This window comes from Heterodontus francisci, chromosome 19, assembly GCF_036365525.1.
Source record: "Heterodontus francisci isolate sHetFra1 chromosome 19, sHetFra1.hap1, whole genome shotgun sequence".
In the NCBI taxonomy this organism is placed as follows: domain Eukaryota; kingdom Metazoa; phylum Chordata; class Chondrichthyes; order Heterodontiformes; family Heterodontidae; genus Heterodontus; species Heterodontus francisci.
Genome location: NC_090389.1, coordinates 11066718 through 11090127, shown reverse-complemented (window position 1 = coordinate 11090127; position 23410 = coordinate 11066718). Strand labels below are relative to the sequence as shown.

General features: G+C 44.9%; 1 protein-coding gene across 4 annotated transcripts in view; it reads right to left on the bottom strand.

Annotated features, from left to right (window-relative positions):
* LOC137379949 (E3 ubiquitin-protein ligase RNF123) overlaps positions 1–23410 on the bottom strand; it is a 536536-nt gene that overhangs the window by 100271 nt on the left and 412855 nt on the right. The window lies entirely within an intron of this gene.

Here is a 23410-nt window from a genome sequence, read left to right as displayed (position 1 = left end):
GACAATATGAAAGGCACAATTCAACATGGTGGCTCCTCATCAGAGCCCTTTCCTATCCTGAGTGGTGTGAAACAGGGCTGTGTTCTCGCACCCACACTTTTTGGGATTTTCTTCTCCCTGCTGCTTTCACATGCGTTCAAATCCTCTGAAGAAGGAATTTTCCTCCACACAAGATCAGGGGGCAGGTTGTTCAACCTTGCCCGTCTAAGAGCGAAGTCCAAAGTACGGAAAGTCCTCATCAGAGAACTCCTCTTTGCTGACGATGCTGCTTTAACATCTCACACTGAAGAGTGCCTGCAGAACCTCATCGACAGGTTTGCGTCTGCCTGCAATGAATTTGGCCTAACCATCAGCCTCAAGAAAACGAACATCATGGGGCAGGACGTCAGAAATGCTCCATCCATCAATATTGGCGACCACGCTCTGGAAGTGGTTCAAGAGTTCACCTACCTAGGCTCAACTATCACCAGTAACCTGTCTCTAGATGCAGAAATCAACAAGCGATTGGGTAAGGCTTCCACTGCTATGTCCAGACTGGCCAAGAGAGTGTGGGAAAATGGCGCACTGACACGGAACACAAAAGTCCGAGTGTATCAGGCCTGTGTCCTCAGTACCTTGCTCTACGGCAGCGAGGCCTGGACAACACTGTGGGCGGCACAGTGGCGCAGTGGTTAGCACCGTAGCCTCACAGCTCCAGGGACCCGGGTTCGATTCCGGGTGCTGCCTGTGTGGAGTTTGCAAGTTCTCCCTGTGTCTGCGTGGGTTTCCTCCGGGTGCTCCGGTTTCCTCCCACAAGCCAAAAGACTTGCAGGTTGATAGGTAAATTGACCATTATAAAAATTGTCACTAGTATAGGTAGGTGGTAGGGAAATATAGGGACAGGTGGGGATGTTTGGTAGGAATATGGGATTAGTGTAGGATTAGTATAAATGGGTGGTTGATGTTCGGCACAGACTCGGTGGGCCGAAGGGCCTGTTTCAGTGCTGTATCTCTAAAAAAAAAAACGTATGCCAGCCAAGAGCGACGTCTCAATTCATTCCATCTTCGCTGCCTTCGGAGAATACTTGGCATCAGGTGGCAGGACTATATCTCCAACACAGAAGTCCTTGAAGCGGCCAACACCCCCAGCTTATACACACTACTGAGTCAGCGGCGCTTGAGATGGCTTGGCCATGTGAGCCGCATGGAAGATGGCAGGATCCCCAAAGACACATTGTACAGCGAGCTCGCCACTGGTATCAGACCCACCGGCCGTCCATGTCTCCGCTATAAAGACGTCTGCAAACGCGACATGAAATCGTGTGACATTGATCACAAGTCGTGGGAGTCAGTTGCCAGCATTCGCCAGAGCTGGCGGGCAGCCATAAAGACAGGGCTAAATTGTGGCGAGTCGAAGAGACTTAGTAGTTGGCAGGAAAAAAGACAGAGGCGCAAGGGGAGAGCCAACTGTGCAACAGCCCCGACAAACAAATTTCTCTGCAGCACCTGTGGAAGAGCCTGTCACTCCAGAATTGGCCTTTATAGCCACTCCAGGCGCTGCTTCACAAACCACTGACCACCTCCAGGCGCATATCCATTGTCTCTCGAGATAAGGAGGCCCAAAGAAGAAGAAGATCCAAACCTGTCACAATCTTATACACTTCCATCAAATATCCCCTCAATCCTTGTCCAAAGAGAACAACCACAGTTTCTCCAATATAAAAGCAAAATACTGCGGATGCTGGAAATCTAAACTAAAAACAAGAAATGCTGGAACCACTCAGCAGGTCTGGCAGCATCTGTGAAAAGAGAAGCAGAGTTAACGTTTCGGGTCAGTGACCCTTCTTCGGAACTGACAAATATTAGAAAAGTCACAGGTTATAAGCAAGTGAGGTGGGGGTGAGGCAAGAGATAACAAAGGAGGTCTAGATTGGACCAGGCCACATAGCTGACCAAAAGGTCACGGAGCAAAGGCAAACAATATGTTAATGGTGTGTTGAAAGACAAAGCATTAGTACAGATTAGGTGTTAATACACTGACTATTGAACAGCAGCAAGTGCAAACCTGAAAAAAAACAGTGGGTAAGCAAACTGAACAAACTAAGATGAAATGAAATAAATGCAAAAAAAAGATTGGAAAAAATGTAAAAAAGAAAGTCAAAAAAAAGGAAGAAAAAATAACTAAAAATGAAAGTAAAATGGGGGGCTGTCATGCTCTGAAATTATTGAACTCAATGTTCAGTCCGGCAGGCTGTAGTGTGCCTAATCGGTAGATGAGATGCTGTTCCTCGAGCTTGCTTTGATGTTCACTGGAACACTGCAGCAATCCCAGGACAGAGATGTGAGCATGAGAGCAGGGGGGAGTGTTGAAATGGCAAGCAACCGGAAGCTCAGGGTCGTGCTTGCAGACTGAGCGGAGATGTTCCGCAAAGCGGTCACCCAGTCTGCGCTTGGTCTCCCCAATGTAGAGGAGACCACACTGTGAGCAGCGAATACAGTATACTACATTGAAAGAAGTACAAGTAAATTGCTGCTTCACCTGAAAGGGGTGTTTGGGGCCTGGGATAGTGAGGAGAGAGGAGGTAAATGGGCAGGTATTACACCTCCTGCGATTGCAGGGGAAGGTGCCATGGGACAGGGACGAGATGGTGGGGGTAATGGAGGAGTGGACCAGGGTGTCGCGGAGGGAACGATCCCTTCGGAATGCTGACAGGGGAAGGGAGGGGAAGATGCGACTGGTAGTGGCATCACGCTGGAGATGGCGGAAATGGCGGAGGATGATCCTTTGGATATGGAGGCTGATGGGGTGAAAAGTGAGGACAAGGGGAACCCTGTCACGGTTCTGGGAGGGAGGGGAAGGGGTGAGGGTAGAGGTGCAGGGAATGGGCCAGACACGGTTGAGGGCCCTGTCAACCACAGTGGGGGGAAATCCTCAGTTGAGGAAAAAGGAGGTCATATCAGAAGCACCGTCATGGAAGGTAGCATCATCAGAGCAGATGCATCGGAGACGGAGAAACTGGGAGAATGGAATGGAGTCCTTACAGGAGGTAGACTTCTCTGTCTCCATCTCTGGGGATAGGTTGTCTGCTAATATCCATTATAAGCCCACCGACTCCCACAACTACCTCGACTACACTTCTTCACACCCTACCTCCTACCTACCTCTCTTTCTCCTCTTGTAAGACGCTCCTTATACCCTACCACTTTGAGCTTTTGGTCGCCTGTTTTAATATGTCCTTATGTGACTCGGTGTCAGACTTTGTTTGATAATGCTCCAATGAAGTGCCTTGGGACATTTTACTATGTTAAAGATGTTGTCAGGCCATCTTCATTCTTGAAAGGATAGGCATCCTGTACACCACTCCAGAGGGAGGGGTAGTGGTTAGTGGAGAACACACAGCTTTTGAAGAATGAAGATGGACCCTTCAAGGTGGCTGATCTACCAGTCCTCGCTACTCCGTTTCAGCATTAATAAAGAAGGGTGGATTTCAGGAAGAGGGAGGATTCTGTTTGAGAACCAAGGTGTCAGCTACCAGGCCAAATAGGCTGAAGAGGTCGTGCGCCACAATCAAACTCTTGGGGTAATACTTGGTAAATATGTGAGGAGTACCTTAGGAATATCACCAATCCGAATATGATTGAGATGTTCAGTCAACAGCTATAGAGCTTTAACCACACCACTGGGCATATTTTCAGCAAGAAGCCTGTAGTGTAGAATGTGCTTTGCCATTAACTTACCTATTTGCTGCTTGGTTTTCTTCTGTCTTTGAGCCGTGGGAAACAAGTAATTACCTGGACTTTGAAAGGCGCTCAACATGGCAACGTAACAGCTTAGATTTCTACAAACATCCATATCCTGAAACCCATGGTTTTAGGCGGCAGATAAAATGAAGGAACAATCATCTGACTTAAATGAAACTGACAACTTTCAGCAGGAATTCTATACATGTCCTAAGAACTGACTGTTAAATATGCTAAATCTGACACAGCTGGACCAAAATTACAGCACAAGTTCACAAACTCTGCCTGTGGAGGCAAACAACAGTGACATTTCTCATGTTGAGGTCTAATCTGTGGATACATTAGTTTGAGAAGAACTAAATTAATGTCCCAATTTGGGGCAAGTGATGCCAGATCTGGGCTCTGCTCCAAATAGCTTGCATAAACTAGGACACAAAAGGAGCTCCCTTAATGAACCCAATGTAATCAGGCCACCTCTGTATGTAAGATCTGCATAAACACAAATTAGTTATAAACCAATTTCAAACAGATACTGGTCACATTTCAGAAAGTGGAAAACATCACTATTGAATAGGACTAATTGACTTGGTGGAAACATCACTTGGCAAACCTTTAACATTTTGTGCTCTAGTAGCAGAATGCCTCGTGTGAGCTACGAATGCATCCACTACCTAAGGCAGCACACTTTGGTCTAACTAACACCTGTGCTTTGAACACAATATTTAAACTTCAGGGCCTATAGGATTCTGGATCTGCTCATTACCAGGATGTAGGATCATAAAATGTTTACAGCACAGAAGGCGGCCACTTGGCCCATCGAGTCCGTGCCTGCTCCCTGTAAGAACAATTTAGCTAGTCTCATTATTCAGCCTGTGGCCCTACATGTTTTTTTATCTTCATGTGTTTGTCCAATTCCCTTTTAAAAGCCATGATTGATTCTGCCTCCACCAGACTCTCAGCCAGTGCAATCCAGATCCTAATCACTCGCTGCGTATGAGTTTTACCTCCAGCTGCTTTTGGTCTTTCGCCATTCAACCCATATTCAGTGTCCCATGGTTTTCGACTCTTCCGTCAATGTGAACAGTTTCTCTCTATCTACTCTGTCCAGACACCTCATGATTTTGAACACCACGATCAAATCTCCTCTAGAAGAACAACCCCAGTTTCTCCATACTCTCCACATAACTAGTCCTTATCCCTGGAACCATTCTCGTAAATCTTTTCTGCAACCTCTCTAAACCCTTCACATCCTTCCTAAAGAGCAGTGACTAGAATTGGACATAATACTCCAGTTGTGGCCCAACGAGTGGTATATAAAGGTTCAAATATCTGAAAACTACAGACTAATAAGATAAAATAAAGTATAAAGATAGTTTAATACTTCAGGTGTAACCCTTCAGCTTCAGTAACTTATGTTTCTACTCCTTGATTGTAGCTAGCATGGCAGTGATGATTATGGTTGCTAGGTGGAAATAGGAAGCAAAGATTCATTCTCCAATTAACCATTACCATAGCTGGCCAGAACGTGAGGATATGATCAACTCAAATGAACAACACTGTTGACTGCTCTTTGGGAAATCCAAGTTCAGATTCACCTGATGGTAAAGCAGAAGTTTCGCATGACTGAGGGATGTGAAGGATGGAGTGTGAATGCAATCCCACCTCTGTAAAAGAGTGCAAATCCATTGGATAAAGCTGGCCTTCACCTAATTTCTAATCTGCTGGCTCAGTCCTAAGTGTGGATGAGAATGGAATTGGGTGGGGGAGTGGATCCTTTGAGGGTGTCTGGTTGGATCCATGCTGAGGAAGCACGTCATTGGGTCCCAAGCATAAATGTGATGAAACAAATGTTGCTCCTGTCAATTCTGACAAAGCAGCTACAAGAATGGTCAGCAAATAGAAAGGAGCTCATTGCTGCTTCCAGCACACACAGCAATCTCTGCATCTCACAGCAATAGTGACAGGTACATTCCTATTGTGTATGCACACTCTTCATATCCAGGTGTGTCGTTTGAGTACAGTAATAAAGAGCTCTGCACAAATCCACTACACTTCCTTAACTCTGCAATTTCCTCCAGAGGTGAAACAGAAACCTGTGAGTTGTTGCTGCTTACAAGATTTTTCTGTGAAAGGATTAGAATTTATGGATAGCATGAAGAGTGAATAAATAATTCCACCTATTGAAAAAAATTCCTTACTTTGACAATATTTAACTAATCCTTGTCCTGCTGAATAATCTGCAACTCCATCTTGACAGTGAGTCATTGCCCCTTAGCCTGCTGAATAAACAGTATCTCAACAGTGAGGAACATAGGAACAGGAGTAGGTCATTCAGCCCATCGAGTGTGCCCTGTCATTCAATATGATCATGGCTGATCTTCCACTTCAATGCCTTTTTCCCACACTATCCTCATATTCCCTTGTCATTTGTATTTAAAAATCTGTCAATCTCTGCTTTAAACATACTCAATGACTGAGCTTCCACAGCCCTCTGGTGTAGAGAATTCCAAAGATTCACAACCCTCTGAGTAAAGAAATTTCTCCTCATCTCTGTCCTAAGTAGCTTCCCCCTTATTTTGAAATGGTGTCCCCTGGTTCTAGACTCCCCAAACAGTGGAAACAGCTTAGTTGCATCTACCCTGTCTGCCCCTTGATTTATTTTGGAAGTTTTAATGAGATCACCTCTCATTCTTCGAAACGCTAGAGAATACAGGCCCAGTTTCCCCAATCGCTCTTCCTAGGACTGCCCCGCCATCCTGGGAACAATTACACACTGTCTAATCCTTGTTCAGAACCAGAAGAATTTTAGAATTTTTAGGATTGGGAAAAAGCTTTTAGCTCAACTATTTTTGACTGAATTCAGTTTAACCTATTAACCTCAATACAAAATTTCATTTCTATTTGATATTGGATTTTTTTTTGGTCAACAGGTTAGTTGTGCATGAAGAAATATAGCACCCTAAGAATCTCTAAACAAGGCTACAGAGAAATTCACCTTGTAGAAAGAAAGACTTGCATTCATATAGTACCTTTCATGACCTCAGGAAGCACTTTACAGCCAAGTGTGGTCACTGTTATAACATAGGAAATACGGCAGGCAATTTGTGCACAATTAGCAATGTGATAATGACCAGATAATCTGTTTCAGTGAGGAATAAATATTAGCCAGGATACCGGGAAGAATTCATCTGTTCTTCTTCAAAATAGTGCCATGGAATCTTTAACATCCACCTGAGAGGGCAGATGGGGTTTCTGTTTAATGTTTTATCTGAAAGAAGACTCCCTCAGTACTGCACCAGTATGTCATCCTTGATTATGTGCTCAAGCCCCTGGAGTGTGACTTGAATCCATAACCTTTGACTCAACGGAATCCACCTTTTGACTTAGAGGCAAGAGTGCTACCACTAAGCCAGACTAATACCTATAGAATTTCTGTTTGCCTAATATGGTGTGTGCGCCATAGTTTTCCCAATGTACATAGAGTACTGCTGGCGTTTAGCCAGTTAAAACCATGCTATTTTCCACTACAGGTCATTTGGAGCTTCTTGCTACATGGTCAGCTAGGACCATGCTACCTGTGTTGGCATTGGGTTGCATGGTTCCCTGGAGCTGAGTGAAAAGAATCCTAGTCTTCAATGACAGATCTATTTCTCCAGGTTCCAATAGTAAACGAGGCTTTGTTTGCCAAACATGACAGTGGCTTCAAGTACTGCAGACATAGCTGGCTCAGGTGTCAGATTACCATGTCTGTCACAATGGGTTGATTACGGTCCAAACTTCAACCACCTCAACTGCAGAGATCCCACTTGCCTCCTCCCTCAAGGATAATTTGGCATATATTAGTTACACCTTCACCTTTTTCACCACCTACCCCTGGCTCTCATCCCATTCCTCCAAATCGTCCTCCTCATCATCCAATTCTCTTCCTCAACCCTTTGCTTGTTGACATCAAGCCTCCATCTCTATTCTCCAACATCATTCCTTAAAATAGCCATCATCATCCTTCCCTCAAAAATCTGTCTTAAACCTCTACACCTTCTCCAATTTCATCTTAAATCTTCCCTTTCTCTGCAAAATCCTGGAACACATGGTTGACCTATAACTACATGTGCACCTCTTTCACTGCTCCCTGTTGTGTACTCTGCATCAGGTTCCCACTCTGTCCACATCATAAAGTCACCGATGGCATTTGCTGCAGCTCATTGTCCTTTTTTATTGTTTACCAATTGGAGGCCAGTCAGCCTAATGTCAGTGGTGAGGAAACTTTGAGACACAATAATCCAGGACAAAATTAATTGGCATTTGGAAAAGTATGGGCTGATAAATGAAAGGCAGCCAACATCCCCAGCACGTACACCCTACTGAGCCAGCGGCGTTGAGATGCTTGGCCATGTGAGCCGCATGGAAGATGGCAGGATCCCCAAGGACGTATTGTACAGCGAGCTCGTCACTGGTATCGGACCCACTGGCCGTCCATGTCTCTGCTTTAAAGACATTTGCAAACGCATCACGAAGTCCTGCGACATTGACCACAAGTCGTGGGAGCCAGTTGCCAGCGATCGCCAGAGCTGGTGGACAGCTATAAAGGCGGGGTTGAAGAGAGGCGAGTCGAAGAGAGTCAGCAGTTGGCAGGAAAAGAGACAACAGTGCAAGGAGACAGCCAACTGTGTAACAGCCCCGACAACCAACTTCACCTGCAGCGCCTGTGGAAGAGTCTGTCACTCTAGAATTGGCCTTTATAGCCACTCCAGGCGCTGCTCCACAAACCACTGACCACCTCTAGGCGCTTATCCATTGTTTCTCGAGACAAGGAGGCCAAAAGGAGCTTGGATCTTTTAAAGGCAAATTATATTTGACTAATTTGAATCAGTTCTTTGGACAAAGGACTTCGCAGCAGGAGTAGGCATTCGGCCCTTCAAGCCTGCTCCGCCATTCGATAAGATCATGGCTGATCCGATTGTGGTCTCAACTCCAATTTCCTGTCTACCCTCCATAACCCTCGACTCCCTATCAAAAATCTATCTAACTCAGCCTTGAATAAATTCAATGACCCAGCCTCCACTGCTTCCTGGGAAAGAGAATCCCACAGATTAATGACCCTTTGAGAAAAAAAAAATTCTCCTCATCTCCATCTTAAAAGGGAGACCTCTTTTTCATAAATTGTGTCCCTAATTCTAGTCTCTCCCCACCCACCCCCACCGCCAAGAGGAAACATCCTCCCTGTATCCACTCTATCAAGTTCCCTCAGGATCTTATAGTTTCAATAAGATCACCTCTCATTCTTATAAACTCCAAAGGGTATAGGCCCAACCTACTCGATCTTTCTTCACAAGATAAGCCCTTCATTCCCGGAATTAGTCGAGTGAACCTTCTCTGAACTGCTTCTAATGCAATTATATCCTTTTACAAATAAGGAGACCAAAACTGTATACAGTACGCCAGACGTGGTCTCACTAAGGTTCTGTACAGCTGCAGTAAAACTTCCAAATTTTTATACATGATTCCCTTTGTATAAACGCCAACATTCCATTTGCCTTCCTCATCACTTACTGTACCTGCATACTAACCTTTTGTGATTCATGTACCAGGACACCCAGATCCCTCTGTACTACCGAGTTCTTCAACCTCTCTCATTTAAATAGTAGACAGCTTTTCTACTCTTCCTGATGAAGTAATGGACAGCGTTGATGAGGGTGATGCAGCTGATGTTGTATATATGGACTATCAAAAGGTGTTTGACAAAGTACCACATGATAGACCTGTTAGCCACATTAAAGCCCATGCCAGCATGAAAATAAAGAAAAGGACTTGCATTTTTATAGCACTTTTCACAACCTCTGGATATCTCAAAGCGCTTTACAGCTAATGAAGTACTTTTGAAGTGTAGTCAGTGGTGTAATGCAGGAAACGCAGCAGTTAATTTTGCTCACAGCAAACCCCCACAGACAACAATGTGATAATGACCAGATAATCTGTTCTTTTGTGATGTTGATTGAGGGATAAATGTTGACCAGGACACTAGGTGTAACTCTCCGGATCTTCTTCGAAATACCGCCATTGGATCTTCTACATTCACTCGAGCAGGCAGACGGGGCCTCGGTTTAACGTCTCATCTGAAAGGTAGCACCTCTGACAGTGCAGCACTCCCTCAGTACTATACTGGAGTGTCAGCCATGATTTTTGTGCTCAAGCCCTGGAATGGGACGTGAACCCGGAACCTTATAACTCAAAGGCAGGAGTGCTACCAATTTTTTTTTAGTTTAGTTTAGAGATACAGCACTGAAACAGGCCCTTCGGCCCACCGAGTCTGTGCCGACCATCAACCACCCATTTATACTAATCCTACACTAATCCCATATTCCTACCACATCCCCACCTGTCCCTATATTTCCCTACCACCTACCTATACTAGTGGCAATTTATAATGGCCAATTTACCTACCAACCTGCAAGTCTTTTGGCTTGTGGGAGGAAACCGGAGAACCCGGAGAAAACCCACGCAGACACAGGGAGAACTTGCAAACTCCACACAGGCAGTACCCAGAATTGAACCCGGGTCGCTGGAGTTGTGAGGCTGCAGTGCTAACCACTGCGCCACTGTGCCACCCTGGTTGACTTCCTTGAATACAAAATAGGCTATGGGACAGAAAGCAAAGTGCAGTGGTGAATGGCTGTTTGTCAGATTTGAGGGAAGTATACAGTGCTGTTTCCCCAGGGTTGGTATTAGGATCAGTGCTCTTTTTGATACATATTAAGGACCTGGACTTGGGTACACAGGTTTCAAAGTTTTCAAATGACACAAATCTCAGAAATGCAGTAAACATGCAGATAGTGACAGGCACTAGGAAGACACAGACTGGTGAAAACACATGAAATTTAATACAGAGAAGTGAGTGACTTCAATTTACATATAGACTAGGTAAACCTAATCAGCACTAATGCTGTGGAAGGTGAATTCCTCGATTGTTTACAAGATAGGTATCCGGAGCAGTATGTTGAAGAACCAACTAGGGATCGGGTTATTTTAGATTTAGTATGATGTAATGAGAAAGGGCTAATTAATAACCTTGCTATAAAGGAGCCTTTGGGGAATAGTGACCATAACACGATAGGATTTTACATGAAGTTTGAGTATGATACAGTTCATTCTGAAACTAGGGTCTTAAATCTGAACAAGGGAAACTATGAAGGTATGAGGGGCATGAGGATACTGTCCATCGTGTTGAGTGGTACTATCACCGTGCTAAATGGGATAGATTTTGAACAGATCTAGCAATGCAAAACTGGGCATCCATGAGGCACTGTGGGCCATCAGCAGCAGCAGAACTGTACTCAACCACAATCTGTAAACTCAGGGCCCGGCATATCCCCCACTTTACCATTACCATCAAGCCATGAGAGCAACCCTGGTTCAATGGAGAGCACAGGAGGGCATGCCAGCAGCAGCACCAGGCATACCTCAAAATGAGGTGACAACCTGGTGAAGCTACAACCCAGGACCACTTGTGTGCCAAACTGCGTTAAACAGAGCTAAGCGATCTCATAGCTAACGGATCAGATTTAAGCTCTACAGTCCTGCCAAATCCAGCAGTGAATGGTGGTGGACCATTAAACAACTAACTGGAGGAGGTGGCTCCACAAATATCCCCATCGTCAATGATGGAGGGGCGCAGCACATCAGTGCGAAAGATAAGGCATTTGCAACAATCTTCAGCCAGAAGTGCCGGGTGGATGATACATCTTGGCCTCCTCCTGAAGTACCCAGCCTCACAGCTCCAGGTTCGATTCTGGGTACTGCCTGTGCGGAGTTTGCAAGTTCTCCCTGTGACCGCGTGGGTTTTCGCCGGGTGCTCCGGTTTCCTCCCACATCTAAAGACTTGCAGGTGCTAGGTAAATTGGCCGTTGTAAATTGCCCCTAGTGTAGGTAGGTGGTAGGGAATATAGGATTACTGTAGGGTTAGTATAAATGGGTGGTTGTTGGTCGGCACAGACTCGGTGGGCCGAAGGGCCTGTTTCAGTGCTGTATCTCTAAATAATAAAAATAAATAAATAAATAACTTCAGCCAATTCGATTAACTCCGCGTGATATCAAGAAACAACTGAAGGTACTGGATACTGCAAAGGTTATGAGCCTTGATAACGTTCCGGCAATAGTACTGAAGACCTGTACTCCAGACCCTGCCACGCCCCTAGCCAAGCTGTTCCAGTACAGCTACAACGCTGGCATCTACCCGGCAATGTGAAAAATTGCCCAGGTATATCCTATACACAAAAAGCAGGACAAGCCCAACCCGGCCAATTACTGCCCCATCAGTCTACTCTCAACCATCGGTAAAGTGATGGAAGGTGTCATCAACAGTGCTATCAAGCGGCACTTGCTTAGCAATAACTTGCTCAGTGACACTCAGTTTGGGTTCCGCCAGGGCCACTCAGCTCCTGACCTCATTACAGCCTTGGTTCAAACATGGACAAAAGAGCTGAACTCAAGAGGTGAGGTGAGAGTGACTGCCCTTGACATCAAGGCAGCATTTGACCGAGTATGGCATCAAGGAGCCCTTGTAAAACTGAAGTCAATGGGAATCAGGGGGAAAACTCTCCGCTGATTGGAGTCATACCTAGCACAAATGAAGATGGTTGTGGTTATTGGAGGTCAGTCATCTCAGCTCCAGGACATCATTGCAGGAGCTTCTCAGGGTAGTGTCCTAGGCCCAACCATCTTCAGCTCCTTCATCAATGATCTTCCTTCAATCATAAGGTCAGAAGTGGGGATGTTCGCTGATGACTGCACAATGTTCAGCATCATTCGTCACTCCTCAGATAGTGAAGCAGCCTGTGTAGAAATGCAGCAAGACATGGACAATATCCAGGCTTGGGCTGATAAGTGACAAGTAACATTCGCTCCACACAAGTGCCAGGCAATGACCATCTCCAACAAGAGAGAATCTAACCATCTCCCCTTGACATTCAATGGCATTACTATCGCTGATTCCCCCACTATCAACATCCTGGGGGTTATCATTGACCAGAAACTGAACTGGAGCAGCCATATAAATACCGTGGCTACAAGAGCAGGTCAGAGGCTAGGAATCCTGCGGCGAGTAATTCACCTCCTGACTCCCCAAAGCCTGTCCACCATCTACAAGGCACAAGTCAGGAATGTGATGGAATACTCTCCACTTGCCTGGATGGGTGCAGCTCCAACAACACTCAAGAAGCTCGACACCATCCAGGACAAAGCAGCCGCTTGATTGGCATCCCATCCGCAAAGATTCACTCCCTCCATCACTGACGCACAGTGGCAGCAGTGTGTACCATCTACAAGATGCACTGCAGCAACGCACCAAGGCTCCTTAGACAGCACCTTCCAAACCTGCAAACTCTGCCAGCTAGAAGGACAAGGGCAGCAAATGCATGGGAACACCACCACATGCAAGTTCCCCTCCAAGTCACACACCATCCTGACTTGGAACTATATCGCTGTTCCTTCACTGCCGTTGGGTCAAAATCCTGGAACTCCCTTCCTAACAGCACTGTGGGTGTATCTACTTCACAGGGATTGCAGTGGTTCAAGAAGGCAGCTCACCACCACCTTCTCAAGGGCAATTAGGGATGGGCAATAAATGCTAGCCTAGCCAGCGATGCCCACGTCCCATGAATGAATAAAAAGTTGGTTATGGTGGATTGGGAAAATACACTCAAAGATTTGACAGTAGACAGGCAATGGCTAGTATTTAAAGAAGTACACCATGATCTGCAACAGATATATAGTCCTCTAAGGCACAAGCACCCAATGGGAAAGGTGAATCAACCATGGCTAACAACAGAAGTTAAAGATCGAATTAGATCAAAGGAAATGGCTTATCAGGATGTCAGAAAAAGTGGCAAGCTTGAGGATTGGGAGCAATTTAGAACCCAGCAAGGATGATCAAGAAACTGATAAAGAAAGGGAAAAGAGATTATGAATCTAAGCTAGCGAGAAACATAAAGGCGGACTGGAAAAGCTTCTTTGGGTATGTGAAAAGGAAAAGGTTAGCAAGGACGAATGTGGGTCCATTGCATGTGGAAACAGGAGAATTTATAGTGGAGAACAGGGAAATGGCAGAGAAACTAAACAATTACTTCGTGTCTGTCTTCACAGAAGATGATACAGAAAATCTCCCAGAAATAACTAGGCAACCAAGGGACTTGTGAAACTGAGGAACTGAAAGAAATTAGTATTAGTAAAGAGGTAGTACTTGAAAAGTTAACCGGATTGAAAGTTGGTAATTCCCCTGGACCAGATGAGCTACACCCCAGAGTGTTGAAGGAGGTGGCTGTAGAGATAGTGGATGGTGGTTATCTTTCAAAATTCTATAGATTCTGGAAAGATTCCTGCAGACTGGAAAGTAGCAAATGTAACCCCACTACTTAAGAAGAGGGGGAGGGGGAAGAATGGAGAACTACAGACCTGTTAGTTTGACGTCAGTAGTAGAGAAAATGTTGGAATCTATTATAAAGGATGTGATAACTGGACACTTAGAAAATCATGATATGATTGAGCAGAGTCAACATGGATTTATGAAAAGGAAATCATTATTGACAAACCTATTGGGAGTTTTTTGAGGATGTTACTTGTAGCATAGATAAGGGAGAACCAGTGGATGTGCTGCATTTGGGTTTTCAGAAGGCTTTTGATAAGGTCCCACACAGGAGGTTAGTGAACAAAATTAGAGTGCCTGGGATTGGGGATAATATACTGGTAAGGATTGAGAATTGGTTAACAGACAGAAAGCAGAGTCGCAGCTTCTCAGGATGGCAGGCTGTTACTCGTGGGGTACCGCAAGGAGCAGTGCTAGGGCCACAACTATTCACAATCTATATAAATGATTTGGATGTGGGAACCAATTGTAATATTTCCAAATTTGCTCATGACACAAAACTAGGTGAGAATGTAGGTTGTAAGGAAGATGCAAAGAGGCTTCAAGCTGACTTGGACAGGCTACATGAATGGGCAAGAACATGGCAGATGGAATATAATGTGAGTAAGTGTGAAGTGATCCACTTTGGTAGAAAAAACAGAAAGACAGAATATTTCTTAAATGGTGAGAGGTTGGGAAGTGTTGGTATCCAAAGGGACCTGGGTATCCTTGTTCATGAGTCACTAAAAGCTAGCATGTAGGTGCGGGAGTAATTAGGAAGGCAAATGGTATGTTGGCCTTCATCGCAAGGGGATTTGAGTACAGAAGTAAAGATGTCTTGCTGCAATTGTATACAGCCTTGGTGAGACTGCACCTGGAGTACTGTGTACAGTTTTGGTCTTCTTATCTAAAGGAGGATATATTGCCATTGAGGGAGTGCAATGGCAGTTCACCAGACTAATTCCTGGGATGGCGCGATTGTCTTAGGAGGAGAGCTTGAGGAAACTGGGCCTGTATTCGCTAAAGTTTCAAAGAATGAGAGGTGATCTCATTGAAACTTACAAAATTCTTACAGGGCGTGACAGGGTGGATGTAGATAGGATGTTTCCCCTGGCTGGTGAGTCAAGAACCAGGAGACATAAGCTCAGAATAAGGGCTAGGCCATTTAAGACTGGGATGAGGAGGAATTTCTTCACTCAGACAGTGTTGAATCTTTGGAATTCTCCACCCCAGAGGGCTGTGGAAACTCAATCACTGAGCATGTTCAAGACAGAAATTGATAGATTTCTGGAGACAAATGACATCAAGGGATATGGAAATAGCGTGGGGAAGTGGCGTTGTGATTGATGATCAGCCATGATCTAATTGAATGGTGGAGCAGGCTTGATGGGCTGAATGGCTACTCTGTTCCTATGATATGTTTTGGTAAGAAGAAGGAGGCAAGGCAATAAAAATTAAATGGTACAATTTTACAGGAACAGAGACACAAATCTTTCAAGGTGGCAGGATAAGTTGAGAAGACTGTTAAAAAAAGCATATGGGATCCTTGGCTTTATTAATAGAGGCATAGCGTACACTAACAAGCAAGTTACGCTAACCTTTATAAAACACTGGTTCGGCTTCAGCTGGAGTGTAGTGTTCAATTCTGTGTATCACACTTCAGGAAGGCTTGAGGGGATGCAGAAGAGATTTAATAGAAAGGTACCAGGGATAAGAGCCTGCAATTATGTGGAGAGAATGGCTTCGATAGAGGAAATAAGAAGAAACTGTTTCCAGTGGCAGAAGAGTCAGTAACCAAAGGACATAGATTTAAGGTGATTTTCAAAAGAACCAGAGATAAGATGGAAACATTTTTTATATACAGTGAGGTGTTGTGATTTGGAATGCCCTACCTGAAAGGATAGTGGAAACAGATTCAATAATGACTTTCAAAGGGGAATTGGATAAATACTTGGAGGAAAACACAATACAGGGCTATGGGGAAAGAACAAGTGAGTGTGATACTTGGATAACTTTAACAAAGAGCTGGCACAAAGGGCTCCTGCCGCACTGTATCATTTATGAGTTTTGAGCACAGAACCACAGGAAGGATATATTGGTCTTGCAGTGGGTACAAAATCAATAGAATTATGCTAGAGCTTGAAAGGGTTAAGTTATGAGGGCAGGTTACATAAATTTGTCTGGAATTCCCTTGCGATTTGACAATTGAGGGGTGATTAATTGAGATCTTTAAAATGATAAAGAAATTCAATTGGGTAGATATAAACTATTTCCTCTGGTGGTGGAATCCAGAACAAGGGGGCACAACTTTAAATTTACAGCTAGGCCATTCAGGAGGGAAATCAGGAAGCACTTCTCCACATAAAGGGGAGTGAAATTCTGGAACTCTCTCCTCCAAAAAAGGCTGTGGATGCTTGATGTCAATTGGAAGTTTCTAGACTGAGATCAACAGATTTATGTTGGGTAAGGTATCGAGGGATATGGAGAAAAAGGCAGGTAAATGGAGTGAAGTAGAGAGGTAGAGATCAGTTATGACCTACTTGAATGGCGGAACAGCCTCGAGGAGCTAAATGGTCAATTCCTGTTCCTATATTGTCAATATCTCTGCTACCATTGACACCATAAATCATCTTATCCTTTTTTAAACGTCAACCTAACTGGCGCCAGTCTCCCCTGGCTCCATTTGGACCTGTTGCAAAGACAGCGTTACGTATCTTCCAGTGGATTCTCTTCAATTGCTTGTAAAGTGTACTTCTCTCACCTGCTTCCCATCAGAAGTCACTGACACTCAGTGTTTCTCTGCATTGATTTCCAAGTTGTTGTCCTCTTTCAAATGCTGTGCCCTAACTCAGTGACTGTCTTTAGCTCAGAGTCCCTACTCTCACCCTTTGTTTCTCTGTACCTCTCTACTTCCACAATAAAAACTTTCCCCAAATCTTACCCTCCTTTTTTGTTTTGGACATCGCCCAACTATCTAACCCCCTCCTGCTTACTTAATGGGCCAGCCTTGGCTCAGTGGTAGCATTCTCACCTCTGAGTCAGAAGGTTGTTGGTTTAAATCCCACTCCAGAGATTTAAGTCCATAATCTAGGCTGACACTCCAGTGCACCGCACTGTTGGAGGTACCATCTTTTGAATGAGACGCTAAATCGATGCCCTATCTGCCCTCTCAGGTGAACGTTAAAGATGCCATGGCATTATTTCGAATAGCAGGCGACTTCTCCCCGCTATCCTGACCAACATTTAGCCCTCAAACAACATCACTAAAACACTAAAACCTGGTCATTATCACATTGTTTTTATGTGGGATTTTGCTGTGTGTAATTTGGCAGCGGTGTTTCTTATGTTACAACATTGGATACACTTCATAGAATACTGTATTGCTTGTAAAGTGCTTTGAGATGTAGAGAGGTCATGAAAGACGCTATATAAATGCAAGTTGTCTTTCGTTTAGACACCCTCACTGTGAAATTTCTGAGATTCTGATATGAGGGGTGCTGTATAGAATGTTAAGAAAACAAGTTGTTGTTGAATTGACTTCTTTCTCCCCATAGCTACTGCCTGAGGCTGCCTGCAATGAACAAACAGCCGTCAGAAACTATATGGAAGGTGGTGGGAGGAGGGGGGACCTTGGACTTCAAAACAAGTTCCCAATATAGTACAAATCTCATGTGATGCTTACACTGTGCCAAAGGCATCAGGCAGCTTAGTCCCCAAGTGATTCATAAATAAATCTGGGTCGTGTTCAGACAACAGGTTATGACAGCATCAAACATCCGGACCTCAAAAGATACAGCCAGTTATAGAGCAGCCAGCACAAACAATTGCAGGTTAATTTTATTTATTTTTATTTAGAGATACAGCACTGAAACAGGCCCTTCGGCCCACCGAGTCTGTGCCGACCAACAACCACCCATTTATACTAACCCTACAGTAATCCCATATTCCCTATACTAGGGGCAATTTACAACAGCCAATTTACCTATCACCTGCAAGTCTTTGGATGTGGGAGGAAACCGGAGCACCCGGCGAAAACCCACGCAGACACAGGGAGAACTTGCAAACTCCGCACAGGCAGTACCCAGAATCGAACCTGGGTCCCTGGAGCTGTGAGGCTGCGGTGCTAATCACTGCGCCACTGTGCTGTACTAGCTGAAAGGAAGAACCTCAAAAACAGGTGACTACGTTCAATGTTAGCTGAAAGTAAATTAAATCCCTCATTTGAATAAATGAAGCTGTCAATGATGTGGAAGTCAGAGAAAGTGGTCCTGGTAATGTATTGGATGTAGGGTGAGGAAGGTGAGGTCGGGGTCAAGAGCAACACCAAGGTACTGCCTCCCTTGGCTTAACCTAAGATGGTAGGTGGGGAGAAAAGATGCAGCCATGAGCAGTGTTAAGCAGGTTTGGCTGGGAGCTGAAGAGGATGGCTTCAGTTTTGCTGACATTAAGCTGGAGGAGATTTATGTTCATCCAGATTGTAATCTTAAACAGGTAGCGAGAGAGGTTAGCAATAGCTGTGAATCAATTACAAATCTCAAATCAAACACCAAGCAGATTAATTTGTGGGGAAGCATATGCCTGTTAACTATTGTCAGAATCTTGCATCGAAAGGTAAGTCAAGAGCTGCCCTGTAACCAGGTACAAGGTGAGATAGTGGCGTAGTGGTACAGTCACTGGCCTAGTAATAAAAAAGTCTAATGCCTTCAGGATATAGGTTCAAATCCCACCATAGCAGCTGGTGAAATTCAAATTCAATTAATTGTTTGCCATGAAGAGAGACTGGATAGGCTAGGGTTGTTTTCTTCAGAGCAGAGAAGACTGAGAAGGGACCTGACTAAGGCATACAAAATTATGAGGGGCATAGATAGGGTAGATAGGAAGAAACTTTTTCCCTTAGAGGAGGTGTCGATAACCAAGGGGCATAGATTTGAGGTAAGGGGCAGGAGGTTTAGAGAGGAGTTGAGGAAAAATGTTTTCACCCAGAGGGTGGTTGGAATCTGGAACACACTGCCTGAAGGCGTGGTAGAGGCAGGAACTCTCACAACATTTAAGAAGTATTTAGATGAGCACTTGAAATGCCATAGCATACAAGGCCACGGGCCAAGTGCTGAAAAATGGGATTAGAATAGATAGGTGCTTGATGGCCGGAAGGGACACGATGGGCCTGTTTCTGTGCTGTATAGCTCTATGACTCTAAGGAGAGTCACAACACAGAATGCACAGAAGGAGCCCATTCAGACAATCATGCCTGCTGGCTCTTTCAAAGAGTTATCCAATTCGTCCCGCTCTCCTGCTCTTTCCCCATAGCCCTGCAATTATTTCTTTTCAAGTATGTTATCCAATTACCTTTTGAACATTACTAATGATTCTTCATCCACTACCCTTTCAGGCAGTGCATTCCAGATCATGATAACTTGCTGTTTAAAAAAAAAAATTCTCTTAGTCTCTCCTCTGGTTCTTCTGCATCGATGGGGAAGTGATGGATGATTGACTCTGGTTATTTGGAAGGGCTCACCCTGTGCTCAATGCCACCCCCTCAATCTTCTCAAAATCAGGGACGACTTCTTCTTTGGCCACCTTGTCTCAGGAGACAATGGGTAAGCGCCTGGAGGTGGTCAGTGGTTTGTGGAGCAGCGCCTGGAGTGGCTATAAAGGCCAATACTAGAATGACAGACTCTTCCACAGATGTTGCAGAAAAAATTGGTTGTCGGGGCTGTTACACAGTTGGCTCTCCCCTTGCGCTTCTGTCTTTTTTCCTGCCAACTGCTAAGTCTCTTCGACTCGCCACACTTTAGCCCCGCCTTTATGGCTGCCCGCCAGCTCTGGCGATCACTGGCAACTGACTCCCACGAATTGTGATCAATGTTACAGGACTTCATGTCGCGTTTGCAGACGTCTTTAAAGCGGAGACATGGATGGCCGGTAGGTCTGATACCAGTGGCGAGCTCGCTGTACAATGTGTCCTTGGGGATCCTGCCATCTTCCATGCGGCTCACATGGCCAAGCCATCTCAAGCGCCATTGACTCAGTAGAGTGTATAAGCTGGGGATGTTGGCCGCCTCGAGGATTTCTGTGTTGGAGATGTGGTCCTGCCACCTGATGACAAGGATTCTCCAGAGGCAGCGAAGATGGAATGAATTGAGACGTCGCTCTTGGCTGACATACGTTGTCCAGGCCTCGCTGCCGTAGAGCAAGGTACTGAGGACACAGGCTTGATACACTCGGACTTTTGTGTTCCGTGTCAGTGCGCCATTTTCCCACACTCTCTTGGCCAGTCTGGACATAGCAGTGGAAGCCTTTCCCATGCGCTTGTTGATTTCTGCATCGAGAGACAGGTTACTGGTGATAGTTGAGCCTAGGTAGGTGAACTCTTGAACCACTTCCAGAGCGCGGTCGCCGATATTGATGGATGGAGCATTTCTGACGTCCTGTCCCATGATGTTCGTTTTCTTGAGGCTGATGGTTAGGCCAAATTTGTTGCAGGCAGCCACAAACCTGTCGATGAGACTCTGCAGACACTCTTCAGTGTGAGATGTTAATGCAGCATCGTCAGCAAAGAGGAGTTCCTTGATGAGGACTTTCCGTGCTTAATGTGTAGACAATCATAGATGTAAATTAGTGCGCCAATGGATCCAAACACTTATGCCCTGTTCAACCCATTGCTCCTGAGAACATAGTGTAACTTCATTTGTTTTAATTATTTGCATAATCTGTTAATAAACCCCTACATCCAAGCTCCTCCAATGGCCCAAGTGTTAATAATCCTGCCCAGTGTAATACTGAGTCATACGGACTACAAGGTTCCCAGCTCAGTCTTCAGTCGGATTTTTTTTTAGCATCAGTGCCCTTATATGGGAGGGAATAGATGGCGGGGTGGGTGGATGTGGAAATCAGCCCTCCTAATCAGTATCTGGGAACCCGTGCTGAAGTGCTTGAATATATGGGTATTATGGCTGCGGGTTTCCTGCAGTTGAATATCCTGCTTGCACTGGACTCATACGTGAAGAATGGTCATTTGGTTGAAGGACTGGAAGGTGGAAAGTACCAGCGAAGTTGGACACCAGCAAGAGACAACACCTTCAGGAAAGCTGCAAAAATAAAAAAGACCGAGAAAAAAACCTTGTTTGCCCTTGTTGCTGTTCTATTAAATTCCTCCGTCTCTTCTGAATGTCACTGAGAAACTTGGCAACTATTGAGGAGAGAGGACACAGGCATTGGAAGCTCCTGGTTTCACGTTACAGAATATACTGAATTTTCGCTGCTGGTACAGAATACTTCGACAGCAATGCTAATAAATATCTGTCTAATTTATGAGCCAAAATTGAGGTGAAAATTATACAGCACTGCTACAGAGAATAAAGCAACCACAATGATATTTAGAAGCCATGAAAACAAGAGGTAAAATTGTTCCATCTCTTAATAGGAGTGGACTCACTTTATATTGATCTGTTTCCAATCCAGATTACTCGGGAAACCAACTCAAGCCACTGCTAGGCAAGCAGGGCCCTGTCACCGCCCAGGCAAGCGGACCCCATCACTGCCCAGGAACGCAGATCTCTCATGATGTCCCAGCTTGCTAAGATAGCTCTGCCACAATGTTGTGGCTTGGGGAGAAGTTTTACTCACATCCAAGGAATTTTCCAACCCAGTCCCAATGATTTTAATCAGTGTTCAGGCAGTAAAAAAAAAAATTAGAAAAAAATAGTAAGAGAAGTCGAGAGAAAGAACAAACAAACAATCTGACTGGTAAATGGTTACAGATGGTAAGGTTCCCTTTTAAGGGGCCCTCACTGACTGGTGTACTTGCAAAGTACAATTCCATTTGGGTTTTGTTTAATTGGATCAAGGGGCATTTATGCCTTTACAATTTTTCTGATGACTTCATATCAGCCCATGGAGGCACCTGTAATATTTCTGAACTCCATCCAGGAACAACGAAGACTAGAATTTTCCATTTTCTTGAGATTTCTATTAATAGAAGCCTGAGCTATGTGTTTGTACAAAGCCTGTGTTGTGCCCCAACAGACTGATGGGCAGTAGAGGTATGTTGGGAAAGAACACATGATGTCACAAGTGTTCCTATATTCGTGCCACGTGAAAAGAACTTTCACGTCCTCAGGACATCCCAAAGTGTTTTACAGCCAATGAAGTACTTTGAAGTATAGTCACTGTTGTAATGCACGAAATGCAGCAGCCAATTAGATTAGAGATACAGCACTGAAACAGGCCCTTCGGCCCACCGAGTCTGTGCCGAACATCAACCACCCATTTATACTAACCCTACGCTAATCCCATATTCCTACCAAACATCCCCACCTGTCCCAATATTTCCCTACCACCTACCTACACTAGTGACAATTTATAATGGCCAATGTACCTATCAACCTGCAAGTCTTTTGGCTTGTGGGAGGAAACCGGAGCACCCGGAGAAAACCCACGCAGACACAGGGAGAACTTGCAAACTCCACACAGGCAGTACCTGGAATCGAACCCGGGTCCCTGGAGCTGTGAGGCTGCGGTGCTAACCACTGCGCCACCCTAGCAAACAGCAAACTCCCATAAACTGCGATGTAATAATGAACAGATAATCTGTTTCAGTGATGTTATTTGAGGGATAAATGTTGGCTAGGACACTGGGGAGAACTCCTCTGCGCTTCTTCTAAATAGTGTCACGGACCTTTTACATATAGTTGAGAGAGGAGATAGCACCTCTGATAGAGCAGCACTCTCTCAGTACTGGCAGCGTGGATTATGTGCTCAAGTCTCTGTAGTGGGAATTAAACCCATGACCTACTGACTTAGAGTGCTACCAACTGAGCCATAGCTGACACAAAGTGACACGCGTTGGCTGAAAAATGGTTCCAATAGCTTTTCAGCGGTGCATATACACAATTAAAGTGAGAACTTATCAGCACTGTATGATAAACAGCACAGAGTCTTTGCTGCAGCAGGTGCTGCATCTGCTGCACTGGAACCTGTATACGCTAAAACATCTTTCAAATGGAGAACAGTAAGCATCTGACGCAGTGAAGCAAAAATATATGTCAAGAGTGACATCATGAGCTGGTGACCTGAGGTCAAGTGACTTCATACTCAGGGACTAGCTGAATTACACTTGCAGAGAGCTGGCATGGTCACGATGGGCCAAATGGCCTCCTTCAGTGCTGTAACCATTCTATACTACTTCTGGGTCCAAAGACCTCACTGTGACCACAACCACACTTGTCTAGTGTAACAAGCAGAACATGAGGTGCAACATATTAGCAACAAGTAAAAGGACAGAAATGGGATAGC